Source organism: Haematobia irritans, chromosome 2 (genome assembly GCF_050003625.1).
Source record: "Haematobia irritans isolate KBUSLIRL chromosome 2, ASM5000362v1, whole genome shotgun sequence".
Taxonomy (NCBI): Eukaryota; Metazoa; Arthropoda; class Insecta; order Diptera; family Muscidae; genus Haematobia; species Haematobia irritans.
The window spans coordinates 95135019-95147515 of NC_134398.1; positions in this window are offsets into that span (position 1 = coordinate 95135019).

The following is a 12497-nucleotide window of genomic DNA, read 5'->3' on the forward strand; positions in this document are numbered from 1 at the left end:
CTTTAACAAAGGAAAGTCCACAAGAGCTCCGGAGGATTGGGACACTTACAAGGTGAATCTGAGAGAATATAAACGAGAACTGAGAAGGTCTCAACAAAACTCTTGGGATGATTACTGTAGCAGTATTGTGAATACGTCAGAGGCTTCCAGACTACGGAAGGTACTAGCATCCACTAACACCGCTCCAGGTTTCATTAAAACATCGGAGGGAAATTGGACAACCTCCAGTGAGGAGACGTTGGAGGTACTTTTGGACACACACTTCCCTGGAAATCAGACGGTTGAACCATGTTCCGGCGGTGTAACAGAGGCTCAGCGATCATTTCCTATCGAGGAAATTGTGTCGGAATCTAGAATAAAATGGGCTTTAAATAGCTTTGGACAATTCAAATCCCCGGACCTGATGGAATTACTCCGGCGGAGTTACAGGCAGTGGCTGAAAGAATTATCCCCTGGTTGACGGTGATATATAAACGATGTTAAACTTAGCATATATTCCAGAAAAGTGGAGGGAAACAAAAGTCGTCTTCATACCTAAAGCAGGAAAAGCTTCTCACTCGAGTGCGAAGGATTTTCGACCAATCAGCTTATCCTCATTCCTACTTAAGACCCTGGAGAATTATTGAAAGCTCACTATCGTCAAAGAATACACAATCGTGACGTTTCTAGACATAGAAGGGGAGTTCAATAATGTCTATCCGAGCTCGATATTAAATGGATTGACAACTCTGAATGTTGATCCAGGTATACTTAGGCTGTTAGACGCACTTCAGAAACCGACTTCTTTAGATAAAGTTCAGCGTATGGCGAGCTTATGTATCTCAGGCGCATTTAGTAAGACCGGAACAGACTCCCTTAATGTCATGCTACATCTATTGCTTTTAGACATTTTGGCCAAACAGTCAGCTGCAACAACGGCTGTGCGGTTGCGCGAGCTATCGCTGTGGTCGGAAAAAATGTACGGTCATAGTTCGGTCCTCAAAATAATGCCAGATGTGCCTAACGTAGTGGATTATACCGTGGCAAAACCACTTTTCGACAAAAAGTTTGAAACTCTAATTCCCAACAGTGAGGCGTGGTGTACACAGACCCGGGGAATAAAAGATATATAGATTTCTATACTGATGGCTCCAAATTGTATGGACAAGTGGGGTTCGGAGTATATTCTAAAGATCTGGAAATTCGAATAGCGAAAAGATTACCTAATCACTGTAGTGTTTTTCAGGCTGAAATATTGGAAATAAGAGAGGTGGTGAATTGGCTGAGAAGTAATGTTCCAACAAATATTGGCATTAATATATACTCAGACAGTCAACCTGCAATAAAATCCTTGGACTCTGTGTTCCTTAACTCGAAAACGGCCATAGACTGCCGCAAATCTCTCAACGAGATGGCTGAGCAGTACAATATTCACCTAATATGGGTGCCTGGCCATAGGAACATACCGGGGAACTGCGAAGCAGATGAGCTAGCAAGGCTAGGAACTACCTTACATATTCCAGGGGAACTAGAATCTGTTGGTATGCCTCTGGCCACCTGCAAGCTCTTACTGCGTGAGAAGGCTGTTATGATGGCCAATATTCGATGGGAAAATTGCAAGGGTTCTAAAGACACCAAGCAAATATGGCCCCATTTAAACTTAAACCGCACACTAGATATGCTAGTGTTCTCAAGGCGTCAGATAGCACTCCTGATATCTGCTATAACGGGTCGCTGCCTGATAGGCGAATTTGCAAAAACTATAGGTGCGAAGTATAATGACTATTGTATAAGCTGTCATGACGTGGAGGAAAAGGAATCAATTAAACACCTCTTTTGTGAGTGTCCTGCTTTTTGTGTAAGGCGTAAGCGAATTTTAAGAGCATATAGCTTTAGATTACTGGCTGACCTGGAAAACGTTAACTTAAGCAGTTTGTTAATGTTTTTGGAGCAATCTGGTTGGTTCCAAAAAAGTTAATAATAGAGAAGGTTCAGTGGTTAATACTAGAAGTGCCCATATGTAATAGGTACTTTTAGTTAAATGTGGTATCACAATGGAGTCTACGTGAGCCTGAAATTTAATCGGGCTGCCACTTTAACCTAACCTAACCTAACCTAAAGAGGAGATATATATGACGGTTCCTCAAGGATTACCACATGGAAAAAATAAATTTTACAAACTGAACAAGTCTATTTATGGACTCAAACAGAGGGCTAGATGTTGGTTTGAGCAAGTATTAAAAGAGATTGGGTTTGTCAATTCTGATGTAGATCGTTGCATCTATATTCTTGAAAAAGGAAATATTTCGAAAATAATATACGTATTGTTGTATGTAGATGATTTGGTAATAGCAACTAAAGAACTTGAAACAATGGCTGGATTCAAATCTTACCTTATGAGTAAATTCAGAATGACTGATTTGTCTGAGATTAGATATATTATTGGAATTAAAATCGAAAGACATGACAATCAACTAAATCTTAGCCAGTCAGCTTATATAAAGAATGTCTTAAGGAAATTTAGCATGGATGAATGTAATGCAGTTAGTACCCCACACCCAAATAAGATTGATTACGTGGCGTTAAACTAGGAAGAAAACTAGGAAGAAAACTGCAATGCACCATGCCGTAATTTGATCGGATGTTTAATGTATATCATGATTTGTAAGCGTCCTGATCTTTGTACATCAGTAAATATTTTAAGTAGATATACGAATAAAAATAATCATGAGTTATGGGAATGTCTTAAAAGAGTTTTGAGATATCTAAAGGGTTGATGTGGATTCTGACTGGGCTGGAAGTGAGAGTGACAGGAAAAGTACGACTGGCTATTTATTTAAAATGTTTGAATCATGTCTTATTTGTTGGAACACACTAGGTTAGGTTAGGTTAGGTTTTGTGGCAGCCCGATGTATCAGGCTCACTTAGACTATTCAGTCCATTGTGATACCACAGTGGTGAACTTCTCTCTTATCACTGAGTGCTGCCCGATTCCATGTTAAGCTCAATGACAAGGGACCTCCTTTTTATAGCCGAGTCCGAACGGCGTTCCACATTCCAGTGAAACCACTTAGAGAAGCTTTGAAACCCTCAGAAATGTCACCAGCATTACTGAGGTGGGATAATCCACCGCTGAAAAACTTTTTGATGTTCGGTCGTAGCAGGAATCGAACCCACGACCTTGTGTATGCAAGGTGGGCATGCTAACCATTGCACCACGGTGGCTCCCAAACACACTAGTAATCCCTCATGTCACAGTAGATCCAATCATATAAAGTATCATTTGTCAAGAGAGCAAATCGAAAGTAAATTAATTTCCATTGAGTATATTTCCACAGATGACCAGCTCGCTGATATTTTAACAAAGTCGTTACCTGCAGTCAGATTCCTGAAGCTGAGGAGCCAATTGGGTCTCACCGATTAAAATGGACGCTGTTCAATTAAATAATTATTTTAACAAATCTTTAATATTGATATTTCTTTTTTGTACTCAAGAACGGAATTATTTTTTTTTTGGTTTGTACTATGAGTAATGTACAATTTAATTTATCTTTAATTTATTTAATATTGGTCTAATTGGGGTTTTCCCAATTCTTACAACAAATGTTGGACCATAAGTTGCACTACTCCCCAGAATGCTCACGTTCTCTTGCTATAATTAATATTGGACTATTATTTAATTTTTATGTTATTTATGTTATTTATATGATCCTTGTTTCTTTTGAGGAGGTGTGTTGAAGTCACAGAAAATTCATAGTTAGCAACACTGACAGTTTAGTGTTGTACAAAAAGTCGTTAAAAAATGACATTCACCATTGTAACTTCAAATTGGATGATGCAATATTTATTTTACATTTCATCATATAGTTGTGTTTATGCAAATTTGTGACACGCAAAAGAACCAAGGATCAAATCAATATATTGGTTAGAGCGAGATATAGCTAATGGCATGCATCTTAGTGGATATCATAATATATGAAGTATTCTTGCCATGGACGCGTTTTTCCTTACTTCTTTTCTAAAACCACAAATGACAAGGCGCGTGACGGTGAACAAAGAAAACTAAATAAAATAATTAAAAGGAGAAAAACAAAAATACTGTTTTTTTATTTAATGTTGGGCATCCAGGAATTGAATTATTCAATACCAATAAACACAGGATGAGCGTTTTTGAAATGCAACACCTTTTCAATTTGAGGGTAAATATTATTTTCAACATAAATTAAACTTGAGCTGAAACAGGTCATCTTAAATACATTTTCAAATTGTTTGCGAATTACTTCCAAACCGCCAAAATGTTGACGAAAACTTTGAAGATAATTGGAGAAAACTTTGACAAAAAACTACACTGAAATGCAATGAAAAAACCACATGGTTTTCAATACTACTTTATACAACGAAGGTCGTGGTAGAGATAAAAAATGTGGAAATTTTTTGATAATTAACTGAAATTACTCAAAATATTTTGTAATAATTGGTAAGTAAAAATAAAACACGAAATTAAAACTTTAAGGAAGTCACTAAACTCAAATCTCTTTGCAGACAACTAAAATCTGCATTCTTGGAAACATTAAGAGTCTGGCCGAAAATGATAGTGGCTTATCGAAAAGAGAAAGTTTCCATAAATCAAAGTGCAACGAATTAAACTTGGTATTTATGTTTTTCCATATCAATAACTACTGGCGGCAATATCAATTCACATTTTTTGTGAATTGATATTACTGGAAATGTATTCTAACTCTCCGGCCAGCAAGTTCCTTGCAAATTACCCGAATTTTACACCAATTTTGTGACACCAACGTTCTTGAGGAAATCGAATTTTGTGTTTTTCAATACATTTTGTGGCACGAAGTACGTGGTCAGTTGGAAAAAATACAAAATTATGAGATATTTTTGACAATAGACTGAAATTAATCCAAAAAGTTAACTATAATTGGTAAGTCAAAATAAAAAGTGAAATGAAAACTTAATGGAATTCACAAAACTCGATTGTTTTGCAGAAAACTAAAATCATTGGATTCTATATTCTTGGAAGATGTTGGCCGATGAAAAAATAATGAAGGAAACAATAAAGAAAAGTTTCCACAAAACTTTCAAAGTGCAACTAATTAAAAAAGTGCAACAATTCCTATATCAAGAACTTCTGGATGAAAATGTTCATTACATCATGTGAATTCCTCTTGCTGGAATCTACTCTAAGACGCAGGCCAGCAAGTTCCTCAATAGTAATTATTTCAAATTGCCAGCGTATTAATTAATAAGATGCAGCATGTTTATCGTAATAATCCGCGATTTCATTAGGTTGAATTCCTACATGTGAAGGTGTCCAGATTAGTATGAGTTTTGACAGCTTTGCATTGTTGACCTTGGCGTGAATGTCATTTACAAGGTAGTTGTGTGCAGTGTTATTTCGCATTAGGAGGCATGCATTTTTGCTATCCGTGAGGATTGCCGCCTTTTCAAAGCCATCTTCAATTATTGTGTCAATACCTTTGTCCAGGGCATGTAGTTCTCCAGTAATAGAGGAAACTTTTGTTGATAAACGAAACAAAAAATTTTGGCTTGTAGAAATGTTGCAGGCCGAGCATTCAGTTGACTCATTTGTTACCGAGGCATCCGTGGCCCATATACAGAGGCCTTCACCTCTGAGATCAGTGATTTCTCTTCTACACCCAGAAAACAAATTCGCTGCCTCAACCGAATTATTTGCAAACCGAAAGCAGGTGGTTCCATCAACTATGAATGGCATCTGTCAGCACAATTGTAACTGCATGGTAGTATGTTGGATCAACTTTGCATTGGTTGTCGAAATCTCACATTAATTGTTTGGTTTGTTGGTGCAACCGCCCTCGATGTTCTATATTACCCTAACCAAATTCCAATATTAAATGAAAGGGCAGATTATATTGAGATTTTATTAATTCATTACAAGATTTACAATCATAATAAACTACGAAAATAAATACAAAAGATGCTAACACCAAAGGCTTTTGATCTATATCTGAGATCAATTTACAAAGGGATGAAATAATGTTTGTCTATTTTTATAGGGATACTTTTGTACACCAATGGCAGATGGTTATTATATTGTTAGTATGTGGTCAAACTACAAAACCTAATTCAATATATACTTGCCAGAAATTTCCTTCCTAAGCCGCTAGATATAAATATAGATCGAATTAGAACCGCCGTTGAATCGTCCTATGTGTTTAATACAATAAAAAAGATCGCTTGCCGTAAAAGGTATTTGTGTTTGTTGGTGTATAAAGCCTGCGATTTTTATTGAAACTTTTATAATATTATGTTTTTACTAAGTAGATACGATACTTACCTTAAGCCAAATTCTACTTTGCACTTGGTAATGCGAACATTATTATTCAATTTATTGCGGACTATTAAAAATTAATTTTAGTGTCGCTGTTCCCCGTTTTGCAAGTTCTGTAGCGTCATACCATCTAAATTGTCAATGTTGATATTACTATTTACTTATTGCAACAACTAACATACTCGTACGTGCGTCCCATGATTGAACTAAAATTCTTTTAGTATACTCAACTTTTGGTTATACTAACCATTTGTTGATTCCCATGCTGTAGGTTAGCTCAACAACATAAAACTAAATTGATCGACATTGGTTGTTATTATTATAGAAATATGGGTTTAGCTAGGGTGTGTATCCCTAGTTAGACCCATATTTCTCCTTAACATTTTATTTTGAAAGGTAGTGATTTTTTCTTCAAGATATTTTGGCGTGTTGGCCTTTGAGGAAATCAGATATTCATTTTTTGAGAAAACAATGGATTTTGTCAACTTATTGGTGATTGCAGGAGAAAGACCGCATTTTAATGCGCACCGCATTTAATGGTTAGCGTTTTTAGGGCAATGATGGATTTGCCACGAGAGGATGAAATATCATTGAAGTGAAATTTGATTTTGTTAACTGTTTTTATCAGTTTGCCACAAAGTGATATAAGAGGAATTCTCCTTGCTCCTTTTTCTACATACATGACTGGTGTTTTATCTGTATTTATTTTTCGTTTAAGATTTGACAGGATTGTGTAAAATTCCAATAGTTTGTTTTGTAAAATTTTGGTTATGGTATCGAACTCTTTTCCGTGCGCTACACGCACAGAAAAAACATGTTTGGACATGGTTGCCGCATCCATTTAATGCTTATCTAGAGTATGTAATTGTCGCGAAAACCATGTATTTTGTCTTTGTAAAAATAATTTTCGAGCGGAGAAAAATATATGTTGGCAATAAGCATTTAAATGGTTCTCAAATGCCGCAAACATGTTCTATTATTTAAATGATAACATTTGAGACCATTATATGGTCAGGAAAATCATGTATCTGACCATTCAATTTTTTTACTTTTTTGCAGAGAAAAAAGTATTTTTATAGTTTACGTATAGACATGTCTACAACCATTACATGGCCATAAAGACCATGTACATTGTTTTCGTGACCATTTAATTTTTTAATTTTTTTGCAGCGACAAGAATTTTATAAAAACATTGAGCAGGTACACACGATTTTCATTTTGCGCGTCAGTCGTGTGTTGATTGTTTCTTGGAATGGACGGAGAATACGGAATTATTGTGTTTTGTGTTAATTTATTTATTCAGAAATGGCACGTGGTTTTATGTGAATACAAAAAAGGAAAGTGTAATTGAAAAAAATATACCTGGTTTTTGTTCTGCATTTTGATATATGGTATAATTTATTTTTATTTGCAGTTATGCAGTCTGATGTCTGCGTTTGTACATTTGATGAGCACGAAGTAAATATGGAATGATGACTTATTGTTGAAATTGAACCAAACTAGAGTGTGTAAAAATATGTGAAGTTTGCTTGCACGACATTATAAATACAAATAAACAATGAATTAGTTTATAAATAAATAAAAACAAATAAATAAAGTTGATTTTGTGTTTTCTTTTCTCAAGTGGCGTCCTTTTTTCGACGACGAAAAAAGTTTTTTCATAAAAATCAAAACATTTTAGGTTGTGACCATGTTCTTTTAACTAGAAGAAAAACATTTTTGACGAATAACATAACATTTTAGATCGTGACCATTGTCTTTTAATGGAAACAAAATTCTTTTTATCAATATAATAACATTTTAGATGAGGACAATTGTATTTTTCTTAGAACCATGTTCACTGAGCCAACATGGTTGCAGGTTAAAATGTTACATGGTCGCCGCAAAAATAGCTGCTATCATATTATTTTGCTCTTCGAATATGATTGTGGCAATCATGTTTCTTCTCTGCGTGTAGTATTATGAAGTCGTCAGCAAATTGTATTGAAGAGGGTTGGACTCGGGCAGCTACCTTGTGGAATACCATTTGTAACTTCTACACTGTCATTTCCCATAACTAGAATTCTTTTGCTCAGAAAGGAGGATATCCATGTTGTAATTTGTTCCGGAAGATTGAGACTGATCATTATATTTTAGAGAATTTTTATATCTACACCCAGAAAACAAATTCGTTGCATCAACATTCACAGTCTATTTCTGATATCCAAACGAAAGCAATTGCGAACGAACGGTAGTCACTAACTTTCGTCTAGATTTGGGTTTCTCTAACTTCCTTTCGTTCGTTCGCATTGCTTACGTTGCTGTCAAATGCTAGCATTACCAGATTTCAATTATTTAAATTTCCTGAAAAAGGCCCATACATTTTAAAAATGATTTTCCATAAAATTCAATCTGGCACCAGATCTCAATTATTTCAACAAAGATAATTGAGTATAACAAGATTAAGCATTGTGCTCTTATAAAGAGAAAACAAATGTCAAGGTGTAGAGGGCTATGAGAAAAAATTGTTTTATTTGTCAATTTTTTCCAAAGCAGCTCTGCCCAATAATAAATTCAAAACGCCAATATTCACATAAAACCATAATGAATATTCGCTTTAAAATACGCATACGTTTTATTTTAATTTTCTACAATCGTTTTGGTATTGCTTTTGTGGGTTTTTATTCAGAAATTTATGAAAAACACAAATGTTATGATATTTTCCGACGCAAACGGCAGTACATTTGAGAGACACGTCGACGCAAACTTTATGATATTTTGTTGGCAGAGTCCTCTGGTGCTTCAGTTTTGCTATGCCAAGACTGCATCTTCTTCTCAATTATCTTTGATTTCAATTTCCTGAAAAAGGCCATACATTTTAAAAATGATTTTCCATAAAATTCAATCTGGCATCGCCGTTAATTTCAAACATTTCCCGCTTCTGATATTTAATTTAAAGGGTGATACGGTCAAAATTTGGTCAATATAAACTTGACGTATTTCTTTCAATTTTGCATTTAAAAAACCTGAACACCCCTCATTTTGAAGGTGTGTGTGTGTAGAATGTTGCTCCTATTTTGATTGTGGAATTCACTCTTCAGTTGTCAAAATGCCGTCCAAGCAAGAAGAGCAACGTATCAAAATTTTGCTCGCGCATGGCGAAAATCCGCTAAAAGTTGCCAAATCAACCGTTACAAATGTAATTAAAGTGTTTCCTGGCTGTCGAGCCAGGAAGTCTGGATCGGGGGGAAATCGAAAACCGGAAGCCTCTGAGACGACAAAGAGAGTTGCTGGTAGTTTCAAGCGAAACCCTAACCTCTCTCTCCGAGATGCCGCAAATAAGCTGGGTGTATCGTCTACAACCGTGCATCGAGCCAAAAAACGAGCCGGACTATCGACTTACAAGAAGCTAGTGACTCCAAATCGCGATGATAAACAAAATACGACGGCCAAAGCGCGATCCCGGAGGCTGTACACGACGATGCTGACGAAGTTTGACTGCGTGGTAATGGATGACGAAACCTACGTCAAAGCCGACTACAAGCAGCTTCCGGGACAGGAGTTTTATACGGCAAAAAGGAAGGGGAAAGGTAGCAGATATTTTCAAGCACATAAAACTGTCAAAGTTCGCAAAGAAATATCTGGTTTGGCAAGCCATCTGTACCTGTGCCTTGAAAAGCAGCATTTTCATAGCTTCCGGGACTGTCAACCAAGAAATCTACGTGAAAGACTGTTTGAATAAACGTTTGCTGTCTTTCCTGAAGAAACACGGTTGTTCCGTACTGTTTTGGCCGGATTTGGCATATTGCCATTACGGTAAAAAGGCCATGGAGTGGTACGCCGCCAACAACGTGCAGGTGGTTCCCAAGGACAAGAACCCTCCCAACACGCCAGAGCTCCGCCCAATTGAGAAATACTGGGCTATTGTCAAGCGGAACCTAAAGAAGACCAAAAAAAACTGCTAAGGACGAGCAGCAGTTCAAGGCAAACTGGCTTTCTGCGGCAAAGAAGGTGGACAAGGTGGCTGTACAAAATCTGATGGCAGGTGTCAACCGTGAGGCCCGCCAATTTGGAGTTGGAAAAGCGAAAGTCTAACTGAATATTTTTCCTGAATTTTATACTAATTGAACTTGAAAAAGAAATTTAATTTGATTTTTTAAATAAACGATTTCACCGATTTACACGCGTTTTCCCTTGACCAAATTTTGACCTATCACCCTTTAGCTCAATACTTGTGTTAACAAATTAGCCCGCGTAGAGAGATATGGATTTGTATTTCAATATTTCTACAATAATTACAATTCAGTTCTCCATTTAATGAGAATGTATGTGTTTATTCGTGTTAGACTTTCCCTTATGGCGGTCTCTATGGCGGTTATAAAGAAAAAATAGATCGACATAAATCACTTTTATGACATATTTACATTAAACGCTTTAATCAATTTATCAATTATTAAAGCAGTGATTTTGACATTTCAGTTCGACAAAATGAGATTGAATCGAGTTAGAGAAACCCAATTTTAGAGATTACGTTACGTCTTCGTTCGCATTGACTTTCGTTTCGATTAGATAAACCAAAATCAGCTGTTTTTCGTTTTGTATGCGAAATAGGCTGTCAGCAGAAATAGGCTGTCAGTTTATAAAAAGAGCACATACATATTTGTTGTGATGCATAGAAAGAGTGCAAAAAGAGTACTTTACTAAAAATAGAGCACTTTTGCGTGCTCGTTTGGCCTATCTTTTTTTAAGAGCACATTTTGTAAAAAAGAACACATGTGCTCTTTAAAAGATCACGTCTGGCATTTCTACCTCAACCGAATTATTTGCCAACAGAAAGCGGGTGGTTCCATCAACTATCAATGATATTTGTCATTTATTACAAGATTTAATAAATTGTGAAAATAAATATAAAATAGATTGGGTGCTAACAACAAAGTTTTTTTAACCTATATGTGAGATCTATTTACAGAGGGATGAAATAATGTTTGTCTATTTTTATAGGTTTATTTTTGTACACCAATGGCAGATGGTTATTAGATGGTTATTATGTGGATTTTATGTACTTAATACAATAGAAAAGCTCGTTTGCCGTAAAAAGTATTTGTGTTTTTTGGTGCATGAAGCATGCAAATTGTATGAAAACTTTTATAATAGGGCTGTTTTCTTTTTGCACTGATAACCAGTGCTAAAAGAAAACGCAAAACGTGTAACCAGTTCAAATTTCGATTTTGATTGGCAACACTTGGTCCCCAGCTGTTAAAATCAAAGTTATTGTTTACAAATAAAAATAGGGGGTATAAAATTAATAATCAATTTAAAGAAATAAGTGTACCAAAAACGAAAGAGTGATTATTTAGTGCAAATGGATTTGAAGCTTATACAACAAGCATGAGTGTATATGTGGCATGACAAGTGGAGGACCATCAATTGAAATGGATATATCAATTGCACCGCCATCACAAAAGCCTAGTTAACGCAATGCCTTTAAAATGGATGGCAAAACAAAATATGACAGTTTCTTAGATCAACTCAACAAAAATGACTTCATCTTCAACTAGTAGTGCAGCGACTGCGCCATATGGGAAGTCATTCAAATGGTGGTGCAGAATTATTTAGTGGAAATAATGAAGGGCCATTAATTGAAAAAGATAAGCCGATTGCACCTAAATCGCAAAAGTTTGTTTCACTCAAGGCTTTGAAATTGGGTGGCAAAATATAAGATGTTGATAGTTTCTTAGAACAATTCAACAGTGAAGCTTAGACATAATGTGTGATTAATTTAAAGTGAAACTAACCAAATATTGTATTGAAATGAGCAAAGGCAAGATCCTTTTTGGAAAATAAATCAGTAAAAGTAGAATATAATCATATATTTTGGCACATTTTATTATGACAAAAGTATTTCTTTAAAATTGGCCTTGAAATTAAATAAAATTTTATCGAAATAAATTATCCTCATAATTGATGGTAAGAACTACTTCAATTGTTCTTGCGAACCGTAACATATTTCCTCATATTTCGAAGCATTCATCGATACATTTTCAGATTTTCTCTATTTTAAATTTCTCACCTCTTAAACATATTGTTGAACAAGTGGGAAATTTAAATCAATTCGCCTGGCTATCAAAGTTTCAACATGGCGACTGAAATTTTTGTTTTCGTAATCTAAAACTACCTTACTAAATCTGTCTTGATAAGAGTTACAGAAAAATTA